The sequence below is a fragment of the Melitaea cinxia genome, chromosome 8, assembly GCF_905220565.1.
Source record: "Melitaea cinxia chromosome 8, ilMelCinx1.1, whole genome shotgun sequence".
NCBI classification, from domain to species: Eukaryota; Metazoa; Arthropoda; class Insecta; order Lepidoptera; family Nymphalidae; genus Melitaea; species Melitaea cinxia.
Window position 1 is genome coordinate 15,553,371 of NC_059401.1, and position 14,984 is coordinate 15,568,354.

The following is a 14,984-nucleotide window of genomic DNA, read 5'->3' on the forward strand; positions in this document are numbered from 1 at the left end:
CTTTGGCCTGAAGAACTACAATACTGCATGGTTACCATACTCAGAAGTTCCTCGGACAGAATCGCCCTATCACCCTTATCTTACCTTAGGCCTTTTTCAATCCTCTCTTATTTGACACTTATCTTGTTATAAAGCAACAAAGCCTTCCTAAAAACGAGTTGTTAAATTAAAATTATTTATAAAAAAAATATTTAATTATTTTAATTTCATTGTTTAGAGATGTTAACAAAAACATTAAAATTAAAATTAAGACACATTACATGACTTTTTTATAAGATAATGACTGTTATTAACACAGCATCCTTACTTTTAGTTTTGACTCTTTTATATCTTAAACAGTTCTCATCATCAACATTTTTATTTCTAAAATCAACCCGATGAAAAAACCCGTCAAACTTCGAACTGCCTTTTTTTCGCCAATGTACATGTATTTTCCAACTAAAACTTTACGCATGCTTAACTTCGGGAGTGAGCTGGTGAATGCGTGGCGGGAACGTTATGAAAAGTGTGATCGGGTGAGGTGAACAGAAGTTGAGAGGGAGATTTAAGTTAGTGAAGATAGAAAGAGAGAGAGTTTTGTTTCTTAAATTAGTCTGTAGGGACAACTAAAGAAGTTTTACTCCAGAAGTGTGGTCTAAAGCACCCCCTTTTTTACTTTTTTTCATGCAACCATTCATCATCATCATCATTCATATTGCAGTCCACTGCTGGACATAGGCCTCTACAAGTTCACGCTAAAAATACGTGAACTCATGTGTGTTGCCCATACTCACCACGCTGGCCAGGCGGGTTGGTGACCGCAGGGCTGGCTTTGTCGCACCTAAGACGCTGCTGCCCGTCTTCGGCCTGTGTGTTTCAAAGCCAGCGGTTAGATGGTTATCCCGCCATCAGTCGGCCTCTTAAGTTCCAAGGTGGTGGTGTTAGTCGCCTCTTACGACACCCACGGGAAGAGAGAGGGTGGCTATATTTTTTGGTGCCATAGCTACACAGCACATGTTCTCATGCAAAGATTGACCCAACAATAACAAAGACAAAAACAAGAATTATCAAATCTGATCCAGACTTTAAAAAGATATTTTTTTATCTTTTTTAAGTAAAAATTTATTTCAAGATAAAAAATTTATGCACGTACACACATTTCGGCAATTTATTTTTACTTATATAGACAGACTATACATAACGTGACATCCACAAAAGTTTAAAAAACATTTCTCATGTAGCTATTAGGTACTGGAATGCCCTTTACGTGTGAGTTGCCAGATGTGGCCCCATCGCGATACGATTTTAAATGTGTTAGGTTTGCGACACTGTTAGAAGAAAACTCTGACATGAAGGGGGAAAAGGGAACCCTTAAAATCCTCATGTGAACATAAAAATCACATATGTACATAAATAAAATGAAATGCTAAGTACCTATGTCATATGAAAACTGATCAATTTAAATAATATTTAAAATGTTTTTAGTAGTTTAACTAAATAAACTGTGTAAATGTCTCAATGTAAAAAAACATTTTTTCAATATGTTCCTACAACGAACTTAATAGGAAATAAGTGAAATCAACTAAGAAAGAAAGACACTAACTATATAATTTTATTTATTTTAAATAATAAACAACAGGAAAATAAAAGTTATAACAAACTTGGTTTAGTAAATAGTAAAGCTTAAGCTATTTAGGTTATTTCATTTCGTTTACTAACGTTTACGATAATTCTTGCACTTAGATTTACACTTCCGCTCACGTTAATGCTTATGCTTCCATTTAAGCTTACGTTACCGCTCCCGCTCCAGCCTACGCTTTTGCTTACACTCGCGCTTCCGCTGCCGTTTACGTTCACACATCCACTTACTTTTCCGCTTGCGTTTTCGCTTCTGCTTTCGCTTTCACTTCAATTTGCTTAGTTTTCTTAAATAAGGCCCTCAATCCTTTTTTTTAATCCGACCCATATTCTGTTATTATGAAAACACGTTTAGTGTAAACATAAAACAATATGCAGTTACATAATTTGTGACTAATATTTATAGACAGTAATTATACCTATAAAAACATTATTTTTACATTTTATCACTCTTAAAGAATAACTCCAAAAACCGTTTAGAAATTCGATACTTTTAGTATACTCTACAAAATGATACGAAAGACGCTGTGTTACAGGTAAATATTAACTTAGATTATTTCTTAAGTGACCGGTTTTTAAAAAAAATTATAATTTAAATTCAATATTCGCTATACTGATGACAGTCATATACAATACAAGTTCTTACAATTACATATTTATTTTGTAAATTGTATATACGAGTAGAGCACTTGAAATACCAGACATCAGTACAATTATTATTAACATAATTAGTTCTTACTACGCCAATCCTGAGCTTGTTGGTATCATAACATGTCCTATTATTTCAAGATCTAACATATTTTATTTTGAAATACAAAACGCATTAAGCATTCAAATTCTTATATATAAAAAATATCTATAAATTGTAAGTAGCAATATCACGCAATATTGCTACTTAAAATATATACTAGCTCAGTTTTCATGAATCTACATAAGTATATCAATATTATAGCTATTTTTAATATCTAGACTATCTTCAGATTGTCCAAATCTCCCTACACCTGTAACAATAACGGCGTATAACCTCCCAACTCACATTACCACACGGCTAAGTGCATTATGCGGTAGGGAAATCCCTCTAAAGCTGTTGTCTACACATTTGGCACGATTAAGTATCGGGGTTCGATGCCGCGTTAAAGCGTGTTTCGAATTTCAAAGCCCACTCTAGTTTAAAGGGATGCATTGAATTCTATATGTCCCTTTGACTAACGTTGACCGCAAATCGATACATACGTGTGATTTGAAGCTAAAGGCAGTTCGTATGTCATACACGTAACAAAACTAATCACATCAGTCTTCTTCCATACAATTATTTATTTATTAGAGTAAAACTTCTTTACGCACGCTTGACTTGAGGAGCTGATGAATGCGTGACGAGAGTGTTACGAAAAGTGTGATCGGGCGAGTCGAACGGAAGCTGAAAGGGACATATAAGTTAGTGAATATCGAAAGAGAGAGAGTTACGTTTCGTATATTAGTGTAGGACCTAAAGAAATTTTACTTCAGTCGTGTGATCTAAAGCACACTCTTTTTGTCTTTATTTAACTCATAATTGCACATTTTACAAAATAACATAAAGGAAATAATAGTATTCTAACTTAACAGAGGGCAAAAGCCGTCTTATCGCTAAAAGTGAATTCTTACAGACAACCCCTGTCAATAGAAGAAATATTGACAACATCACGCTACTAGATAAACGAAAACAATAGTTTATATTCTTAGCTATTAATCATAATAAATTTTGAAAAGTAATGAGTCAAAGTATATTAAAAAGGTATTTTAATATAGAGATCTACTGCAATAGACGTTTCTGTAATTATGTATTATATAATAACTAGCGGATCCGGCAGACGTTGTCCTGCCCGGAAAACAGCTACCAAATTACTTATTACCTACTTACCAATTATTTACTTACATACCGATAGCAGCGCCACCTACCGGGTCCAGTTGAAATAAAAACTACCCTATCTCCCAAATTAGACCATATTACAGATGCTTGCAAAATTTGATAAAAATTGGTTCAGTAGTTTCGGGGTTTATCGTTAACATACATCGTGACACGAAATTATTACATATATATATAGATTAACTAGACAGATAAGTCAGGGTTGTCAACCTTTTTCAGATGTTGTTCTATCTTTCGAACTCACAAACGCGTAAAGTTTAAGTTATCATACGTATTTTGAAAATTTCCACAATTTTTCTAATTTTTCGTTTCAAAAGAAACTTCTACAAAGTTCTAGAAAATTAAAAAAATAGCCAAATCAGTCCGGCCGCTTAAGTTTTGCGCTTAGCAACATATTTAGCGATTTGTTATTTATTACAAATGATTATTTATTAAGAAAAGTCAAAAGATAGAACTACAATTCATTTGTAGCTAATTTTGTCATAATTAAGCCCTCTGTACTTAGCTTTAACAACTTTAAACAAAATAAATTTAGATTTTTAAATACAAAAACAGGGAACGCAACGGACAGCTTGCCAGATTAGTTTTTTAACAAAAAAAAAATCAATTGACTTGTTCCAGTTAATTCTAGAAAAAATACTGTTTCAAATGAACTCGTAGTGACTGTCAGATGGCTTAATCGGTCCAAGGCCACCTCTAGTTTTTTACAGCAAATGCTCGAGAACTACCAAGACTTTAGTAAAGTTTCAAGTAAAAATATTTCAAGACTTTTTTTATTTTATACGATGATAGGCTTGCATTTGACCACTATTTCACCTGATGATAAGTGAAAAAGCGGTCTAAGATGGAGCACGCTTACCTAGAAAACTAAATAGCGCAAATTTTAAAATATTACCATGGGCCGGTTTATTTTTACCTATAAGAAATTTGACAGAATCTTCCAGAAGGAAGTCGTTGATAGTCTAAATAATTAAACATATTTTTAAATTAGAAAGATTTTCTGAAATAACATAGGATATCTCAAAATCAATGGATAGATGATTTCTTACAAAATTTGTCATTTTGTTATGTTGCCTACGGAGTTCTCAGATTGCGCTTGCGACAACAATTACAATATTCAACATACCTACATACCGTTCGAACCAATATATATCGTCCTAAAACAGCACAAATAATATCTTAACCCCAAGAACACGACCCATTCCAGTCCTAAAAGATTACGAATCTATAGAAGCTTACCTATTGATTTTAAAATAGAGTATTCATATTTAACCTCTGTTTTTTACGGGTCGACAAACTTGCTTACGGCTCGCCACCTAATGGTAAGCGGTCACCTTACCCTATAGACGCTTAAAAAATCAGAAACTTCTCAAGCACGTTGCCGATCCTAACCCCAGCTCTCTCCAGGGTCTCTGGCCACATTACTTATCAAAGAAACATAACAATGCTTGAGAGCAATATTATTTAGCTGTGATCTTCTGTAACGTTGAGGCTTTCCCAAACGGGCTGCCCCAAATTTTGAACGGGATATATCCTGCTGTACCCTAGACATTATAAATATTAAAGAGTAGCAAAAAGCAGCGACGAGGACACTGTCTAATAAAAACGAAACGAAATTATTATTATCACAGCGTTTTTCCTTACCAATTTTTACTTGAATTCGATAAATATACGAACGGGATTCCATTACCATAACAAAATAAAAGAGGGAACACAACCACGTTACCGAACATAAGAGGTTTTCCTGTATTTTTTCCTAATGTGTTAGTGTTATATGTGTAAGCTATTACATATATAATTATATTATGTATCATATTTATGTGGTATATAATCTATTCTTTGCGATTAAGCTTATAAACAACCTGAAGATTAATGACTGTTTTTGCATGCACTAATTTCAGGAAACGTCGATTAAATTTTTGATGTTTGATAGTGTACTTATGAAGGAAGATTGTTTGCTATAATATATATATGATAAGACACAAAAAGAACGTTATAACTGCTAATGTAACTTAACAAGTACTGACATTAAAATACAGAAAAAATTTATCGACATTACAAATCAAAATCAAAAAATCAAAAATTTATACACTTAATCACAATACCATTATTAACATTATCATTATAGGTAACAGAGCATACAGTCAAACATTTCAAAAATATTATATTAGTTAAATCAGTTGGCTGTTTCCATACACCATTGGAACAAACAGCCGTGTTATAAGATATGTATTTATTTATATTTTACAATAGATTCTTTAATCCCAATTGCTGCCATTAACTCGATTATAACTGAAATAATAACAAAACCGGTCAAACAGCCATAATAACTATTGTATATCAATAGAGATGACATTAGTGTGTGAATACAAAGGTCAGCTTCATACTTCTTGCTGTTTTTCTCATAAATGTCTCCATTTCTTAAATACTATTAATAAATAAGTACTGAAAATATACTAAAAGCGAATTACTTCAAGATTAAAATTTGATACATTTTATTTATTCCAACGTAAATCCCTTTAAAAAGCCTTCCAATGGCGAGAGGGCATTTGATTTAGATAAGGGCCCCTCTTAGATCAGGCGCCGGCTTGCCCATACCCTCCGCTGAATTTACGGAAATCTTAAGATGTTTTCCAAAACTGAAGCTATTCGACTTGCTATTGCGAATATTAACATTATTACATATTATATGCAAGATTATAGGGTAAAATCTCTAATGTGTTATTACTTACAAATAAAATTAAAAGTGCTTTTAAAACTCCACATGAACCTCTTGTTACGTAGTATCATATCAAACAGTGTAATCCTGGTATTGTTCTGATACTAACTTAGACGCGATACTAATACCTTTCAATTGGATGGAAGGTATTAAGTCGCCGTGCACTGCGCTCGTGATATTGTGTTACGAGCTAATTGAGTCTACTCGCAAACAGGATATTTCTACTGCTACTTACATATTAACGAAAGAAATTTCAAGGAAAACTTGAAACAAAATTCGGATACTGTTCTTTGATTTCCGTAATGCATATATTTATTAATGTATTCAATACATTACTGCACATATTCTAAAAACGTATAGAAATAATGAGATAAAACAATAAAATAGCGAATATCGATTTTAAATTAAATACAATTATACAGTAAATAAATAATAATAATTAATAAACTCTGTACACTCATCAACCTCACTAGGGTGTAAATCCTAGTAAAACCTGTAATCCTCTATATATATACATGTGTGTGTGTGTGTGCTATATTTTCCAATATAAAGCTCATAATATACTACATTGTACATTGTAGAATGTTTTTAAAAATAATATAAATATGTTATGACTCAATAAAAACGTTAAACCATTTTTTACGAAGGTCCAAGATAGCTGCGAGATACCGCGCTCAGATATCATATTTTAATATTGTTACCAAACTTATCTCAACCGGACCCGTGTCACAAAATAGCTTGAATATCTTAATTTTTATATGACACGGTAGTCACGTTGCTTACTTTTATTTTCCCATTATATAACCATAAATATATTTTATGTTTTTAACATATTTGATATAATCTTATTGTGATTTACTTGTTGACTTGTTTACTTGCAAAAGCGGGATATTTCGTTACATATTTTGAATCAGAAATATTGGTAACTAGAGAGAATAAGCTCAAGGAATACCAACACAATATTAGATTACATTCTTTAAGAACAGACCTACGTGTCTAAATTTTAAATATACTTATGTTACAAACAAGTGCTTTCTTTAATATTATATGATTTTTAAATAATATCCTCTATAAAACCAATTTATCATAGTATTTAACGAAATGTTTATTAATTTTAATATTCGTATAGATTTAATGTTAGATAACATTTAAATATTAACACATCGAATTACTTAAGTTATTACTTATATTTACATAAAACTCAACGTTAAAAATACTCAAACAAGCTGTTCACTTTGTTAGAATTATAACAACAATACAACATCAGGTCGACTCAAGTCAACTTTGAGTGACATTTTAATGGAGTCAAAAGAATTTATTCAGGACCTCTGCCGTTTCGGACGGACACACGGCAGCGCGGATATAGTGATCTTTTTCAAGAACAAAGAAAGACCTAGACGCTTTTAAACTTTATTTATTCGAAGTTAACATTGAACAAAATTGAACTGGTAGTGCATACATGATTGTATCGGGTCTACAAGTAATGGATATCTAACTTCACCTTATAAAATTTGTAATTGTCTGTAATATATATATATTATATACATTGTGTAAAATAAAGAGTTAGATAAATAAATAAAATAAATAAACTATATATCCACCGACCTGCATTGGAGCAACGTGAAGGATCCTTCTCCTAAATGGGGAAAGAGGCCTATACCCAGCAGTGGGATATTCTATCTTTATATTATACCAGATTTCCGCTCACGGCTTCACCGTAGATTACGTCCGTTGTATTTCCTCCCGCTGTAATAAAGCCTATCAATCAATAATAATGTAGCATCTACTGTTTTAATAATTTTAACAAGACTACTACTTTAGTTTATCCTTTACAAACAGACGACCATCAAATCTTATCTCGTTACAATGTTACGTAGTACAGACATTTTACTTGTGTACAGCTAATATTTATTCAAAGTTATATTTATATATCGAATAGTTACTATTTGAAGTAACATTTTGATGTTACAATTTTGTTGTGTTTAATTTGCGTTCTCTATTAAACACGAATATATTATAAAAACTAGTACTTTTGTCCATTATTCATCAACTAAATTAGTACAGTTTTACGGAAAATAAAAAGGTTTAATAAATATGTAGCTTCGATGTATTAACGATATTAAAAGGTAAGAGAGCTACAAATTCTTCATTACCTGTGTTGACAAATAATGAAAACTATTTTAATTTAGGCTGTAGCTATTCATAGAACATTTATGACGTTATAATTAATTTACAGAATAGTAGACGTTATTAAAATCAAATATGAGTAGTATTTTCAATTGCGTGTGCCGTAGGCGCCGTGGCTTAGTTGGTTAAAGCGCCTGTCTAGTAAACAGGAGATCGCGAGTTCGAATCTCGCCGGGGCCTTCTAAGAGACACTTTTTATGTACCTAAACTATTTTAAAATTATTTTGTACTTTTTTTCTTTAGAGTTTATTTAAAACCAACTTTACCATATTATTCATATATGTATGAATTATTTGTATGCACTGAATTTTTTTCTGTTACCAAAAACGGAATCATTAACTTTACTAACCTAACCTTAGGAACAGACGACCGTGTGTGTGTGTGTGTGTTACAGCTTTTGAATTTGTAATTGTTAGTTTCTAAAATAAATATACTTTAAGTGGTATTAAGAATATTTTCTTACACATTAAGATGCAGAATATGATATAACAATTCAATGAGGTGAAAAGTTTGTAAGGCTAAAATTGTTTAAGTAATTTTTTAATGTTATATATATATATATATATATATGTACATATATCTAAATTTTATTTATTAACAATTGACTAATAAATATTAGATATGTTTTCGTTATATCTTAAATCCATATTAACTGAATGAAATAAAAAATTTGTAAGTATATACAGTCTATAACGATCTTTACGTAAAATTTATCGTGAAATAATTTTTGATTTTGAGAACTTATATGAAAGTTATATATTTATTAAATATAGTGTCGTAAACTCATTTATATTTATTTTATATTTTATTTAAACCTTAAAATGTAACCCTTAACTTTCACGTACTTAATCGACTCACGTTCTGTCTCTATTCTACAAAAAAACATAAGTTTCCACATGAAAACCGCTGATAAAGATAAACCTTAGTTTGAGGAGGGTAGCTGTTCAAAATGTATGAGTTGCGGCCGATCTCACTAATGGTTACTAAGCGTCACGGAAATTCTTTACTTCTGTTTTTTCAGCTTTGTTTATTTCTAAAAATTACATCTCACCTTCATCAAATAGGAAAAATAGATTTAATATGAATGAAGTAAAACCTCTTTACGCACGCTTGACTTGGACAGTGAACTGGTGAATGCGTGACGAAAGCGTTATGAAAAGTGTGATTGGGCGAGGCGAGTGGAAGTTGAGAGGGAGATAGAAGTTAGTGAAGATAAAAAGAGAGAGAGTTACGTTTCGAAAGTTTTACTTCAGTCGTGTGGTCTAAAGCACATCCATTTTTTTTAAGATTATTAGCTGATTAAAATCTGCAATAATTTAAAAAATTTGGACTTCCGTATACAAATGCCACCTTTTTTGTTGCCCGTTATTTAATAAAATAAGATGTGTTAATCAGATTTCATAAAACAACTGACGTATAATATAATCTATGCTAATATTTTAAAGCTGAAGAATAAGTTTGATTGTTTTAACGCGAGTCTCAGGATTGATTTGAAAAATTATTTTTGTGTTGGATAGCTGATTTATGGAGGAAGGCTAAGGCTACTTAATATTTCGGTACTTTTTTCCTCAAATGAACTCGGGTAAAACTATGGAGCTTAGCTAGTTAATTCATAACAAATCGTCTATAATAACTAATAAAATTAAAGTTTAAAAAAGGTATAACAAGAAAAAAGGTATACGTAGATACTTAGAGGTGTTTTTTATTCGTCCTGAATAATAGAACTAGAGAATGTTGTTTTTTCTAGAAGCTTGTAATCAATAATTTGTACCTAAATATATTATCAATGGCCGTCGTAAAATTTATTTAAGAGATGATAAAAAAAAAACACATTTCATTAATTTTGAACTAAAATAATTATACTTTAAATTCTGTAAACGAGAGTATACGACAGTTTTATTTTTACGAGACTCGACAAAATTCGAACATGAAACTTTTGCTTCGATAACACATTTTTACTTTTATTTATAAAGAAATTTAATTTTCTCCCGAACTAGACGCTGAAAGTTTACGACACTATATTTAATAATAATATAACTTTCATAAACTCTCATAATCAAAAACTATTTCACGAGAACTTTTACGTAAAGATCGTTATACACTGTACTTACAAAATGTTTATTAATTTTATTTAATATATTAGATATAACAAAAACATATATATAAATAAATAAAACTTAAATATGTGTACATATAAAACCATGATTTAGTCTTTGTAGCGTTCAAAAATAAAATTCTATTTAAATATTTTTAAATTATAATTAACTTTTTACGTCACTGAATCGTAATATCATTGTCGCCATCTTAATGTGTGGGAAAATATTCTTAATACTACTAAAGCTATATTTATTTTAGAAATTAACAATCACACACTCGAAAGCTTCGAATACATTTAACGTAAATACGGAATCAAAATGTTAAAGATACTCTTCTTCAAGCCTACGATCATGTTTCGGCGCCATATTTGCAGTTGGTCTTTAATGGATAGTTCGAGAACAAAATAGTGCCCTGTAGCCACAAAACGACGCACAGCCTGAAACCACTTCTTGCCTAAAATTGCTTTCATACGTCGTACCAGCTTATGACACAACTCCGTAACAGACATTGATTATATTCAGAAAACATAACAGCTTGTAGTTGTGATTTTAATAAGTCCACCAAAGTATACGGTTCATCTTTTACGATATACAGTAAGATATAGATTTTTTAATAAATGCCTCACGCTCACAAACGTCTTTTAGAATGAATTTCTATGTTGGATGTCCAGAAATACACATAGTACAGCACAAACGCTTTTTAAATAGACAAACTAATTACTAACTTTTTAATTTTATTTTAAGCTATTAATAACTGACTATCTAGGCCGCAATAATTTTAACCAAATTGTAGCTCTAAATATTCAATCTCATACTTGTTCTTTGCACGAATTTCTATAGTCTAAATTTATTAAGGTATTTCAAATATGATTTCATAGATAATGTAAACGCATCTTTATATTTCATTTACCTCATTTTATAAGCCGTAAAGTTTGCGGTCGTTTCATTACACAGTTTAAATGTAGGAAACAGTTTTCAATAGATGCCACCGAGGTAATATCACGACGGAACTTCTTGTACGGAGCAGTGTGATCGAGTCCCAACATGCCTTTTTCATCGTGAAACTTTAATGAAATTGATATTTACTTTATAGTGCAATAGCATCTTCCTTGCGGTTTCACTCGCTTTGATATCTGTGATTACTAGTATCGTTCGAATACCATAATTTTTTGGCGTAGTGCTCCGTAGCTTATTTACTCCTGCACAATTTATTGTTTAATGACAAAAGAATTATAAGAACTGATTCAGTAATTTCAGAGTTTTTAATAGCAAAGAAATGCACGTACGAGTGATTTTTCTATTATTTTAATATGAGTAGATAAATTGTAACTGCATAAGTTAGTTATTAAAAGTAACAACCTATCCATTGAGTGAAATATTTTCATATATAAATATTAAACTGAATATAAGAGACTTTTCAACAGAATCGAAAGACAGTAAATGAATTAGTATCACAGCAATGAACAAGATTGTGTGTGTGTGTAAACACAAATAGATTTCGTCGGTTATCTATTACACTTTACAAATTATTTTCATCGTTAATTATATGTTAACAAAATACATACATATTTAAAAAACTTTTTAATTTTGTAAATGCACATTTTAGGACCTCTTAAAAATATTTATCAGAACTTTGTTTTTTTCTTTTAAGTAGATCACAGGTTTTATATCAAATCGGTATCTAATTATGTCTTAATATATTAATTTTCAAGTATAAAATAATGCCTACCTACATTAATTTTCGTTTCTAAATTAAAAAGTAAAAACCGTAAGCAGGTTCTCATTTTTAGCACATATTAAAATTGTATTTTTTACCAATCACAGCTCTAAATTTGAAAGTCATAGAGAGCTTCGATTCAAATATATCTTTCACAGATAACAAATCGCACGTAAAAGGGAATAGCTAGAATGGCAGCACTCAGGTGCGATGGCCGTAGAGTTGTGATAAATAGAACTTGCAAGCAACAAAAGTTTGACAACGGCTTGAGTCATCATTGCAATTGTGTGCGGCGACAATCACTTGTTATCACTAATGACAAATGTTTGTATTGATATTAAAAAACACAAAATTAATACATATTACAGTTATCATCAAGTACGAGTATGTTGTTATTTTGCCATTGAACTCATTTTTTTTATATTTCCATATGATTAGAGTCAAATTTTTGTTTTGTTATAAACTTTATGTGCCAAAAGTACTTGATTTTACGTTATGATTTCCTTAAAAAACGTTTTTACGTTTGCGAGTAAATACAATAATTCACACATAATATACATCCAATAAACAATAATGATATCTAATAATTTGTCGATCTTGCCAGTTCTGTGTCTAATAAGTCTGTAGTCAGGGTCCCGTCCTCACTAACAAATCTAATTTCCACGTTCATTGTCACGTTTGACTTTTGATCGGTCATTTTCAAGCACCATTTGGTTTTCGGGTTTTTTATTTTACTATCAAACAAATGCTACAAGTTAATACGCGATGGAAGGGGTTCGTTAATTGAACAGGTTTCAATCTATTTCTATATAACTGTCTGTTGGGTATTTTTACGGATATTACTTGAATTGAAAATTACTATGTTCAAGCAGGCTTCAAAATTTCTTTCTAATTATCAATATACAAATTAAAATAATGTTTGTTTTAAATAATTAATCATTGTTAAACATAAAGCTATCAACGATTCGGAATGTAGATATTGCAGAAAAGACTGCAAGAAATGCCGAATTTACTCCAAATTACTCTTTTAAAAAACTATTTTATTATAAAATTAGTAATTTGCTACATGAAATATAGGGCCGCTAAATCCATACATTTTATTATTCTTGTAATCTTGAAGCAAATAATACGCTTTAGCTAATTCTTTTTTGTAGCATTTGCATTATACGTTACTTACACTTACCAAATTATTCAATTTTAATTAATCAAATTATCGAATATTAAATAAATAGCTTCTCAAAATGAGAAAAATTATAAAACTAACACAAACACAAAAATTTAAAGAAATACAATATCTAAGAACATCAACACATCACTCTCGTGAATGAAAATAAAAAAAGTTTTAACTGCAAATAAATAAATAAAAAGTCGGAGCTGTAAATTTTTCAGCACATTACCAAACAAAGGGAACGCTCGCTCCACATGTCACCACCTGCGCGGAGCCTAATTGACAATCAGACGGAGTCGCGATGGAGTATTCTATTCCCGGTATAGACTGATACATAATATATATAGCATATAAATTATTTACACACTGCCTTAATGAGGTATTACTAAGCGACATATAGCACTTATATACGAAAGTTATAGTACATTGAAGAGGTCGATTTTAACTATTAATTTGGAGAGAAGTTTATCGATTTTATTGTTTTTAACAATAGAGCATACTTAATAGAATGAAATGTTTAAGTGTGACTTAAAATAGAAGTGTTTTTCAGTTTGACTATATTTTTATGTATTGCCTCATAACCTTTGATGATTCTTTATGTACTCAAAAGCTTGAGCCGTTCCGTTTATTTAAAACTTCAGCGAAATCTACTGTATAAGTGTTCAAGTATTCCTATTGGAGCGTATTTGTCTGTCTTCGACTATGTGGCGATGATTATGATTGGTAATTTTCTCATTTTATTACCAAAACATACACAATTACGAGATAAATATACCATAATTAATGAACCAGTTTTAACATACTGCGCTTCGCTTCAGCCTGTAATATCCCACTGCTGGGCATACTCCTCTTTCTCCATATAGGAGAAGGATCAGAACTTACTCCACTTCGCTTCAGCCTGTAATATCCCACTGCTGGGCATACTCCTCTTTCTCCATATAGGAGAAGGATCAGAACTTACTCCACCACACTGCTCCAATGCGGGCTGGTGGATATTTTAACATACTAACTCATAGTAAAAATCGAAATTTAATTTTGTCTGTTTTGATATAACGGAAGAATGAATCTTGACTATGGGTAACTTAACTATCACAATTATTACAATACGACAACTTTTCTTAATTTCAATTTTATATTTTATATTTGATACTACTAATAGCTGTGCTGTGTTATTTATTTGTATAGTTAATTTAAATTAATTTATACAAATAAATAAAATTGGAGTGACTGTTTGTAATATTAAAATAACCGCTTTTACTAAATGCGTATGGGTGTACGCGGTACATATACCTAAATAACATTTTTTACAATTTTTGTCTGACTCTCTGTTTGTCTGTTTGTTCCGGCTAATCTCTGAAACAGCTGGACCGATTTCAATGGGACTTCCATTGGCAGATAGCTGTTGTAATAATGAGTAACTTAGGCTACTTTTACTTTAGAAATATTTTTATCTTGTAACTCTGCTACCTAAAAATATATTTTTTTAAGTTCCACGTGGACGAAGTCGCGGGCACAGCTAGTGAGAAATAAATGCCCTAAAACCGAAGTTTTTACTAAATAGAAACGCATACATT

The 14,984-nt window shown here is 31.0% G+C and overlaps 1 non-coding gene across 1 annotated transcript; it reads left to right on the forward strand.

Annotated features, from left to right (window-relative positions):
- Nucleotides 1-8,535: 8,535 nt before the first annotated feature.
- On the forward strand, nucleotides 8,536-8,609 carry Trnat-agu. Its single transcript has one exon. It is a non-coding gene; the product is annotated as a tRNA-Thr (tRNA).
- The last annotated feature ends 6,375 nt before the right edge of the window (nucleotides 8,610-14,984 follow it).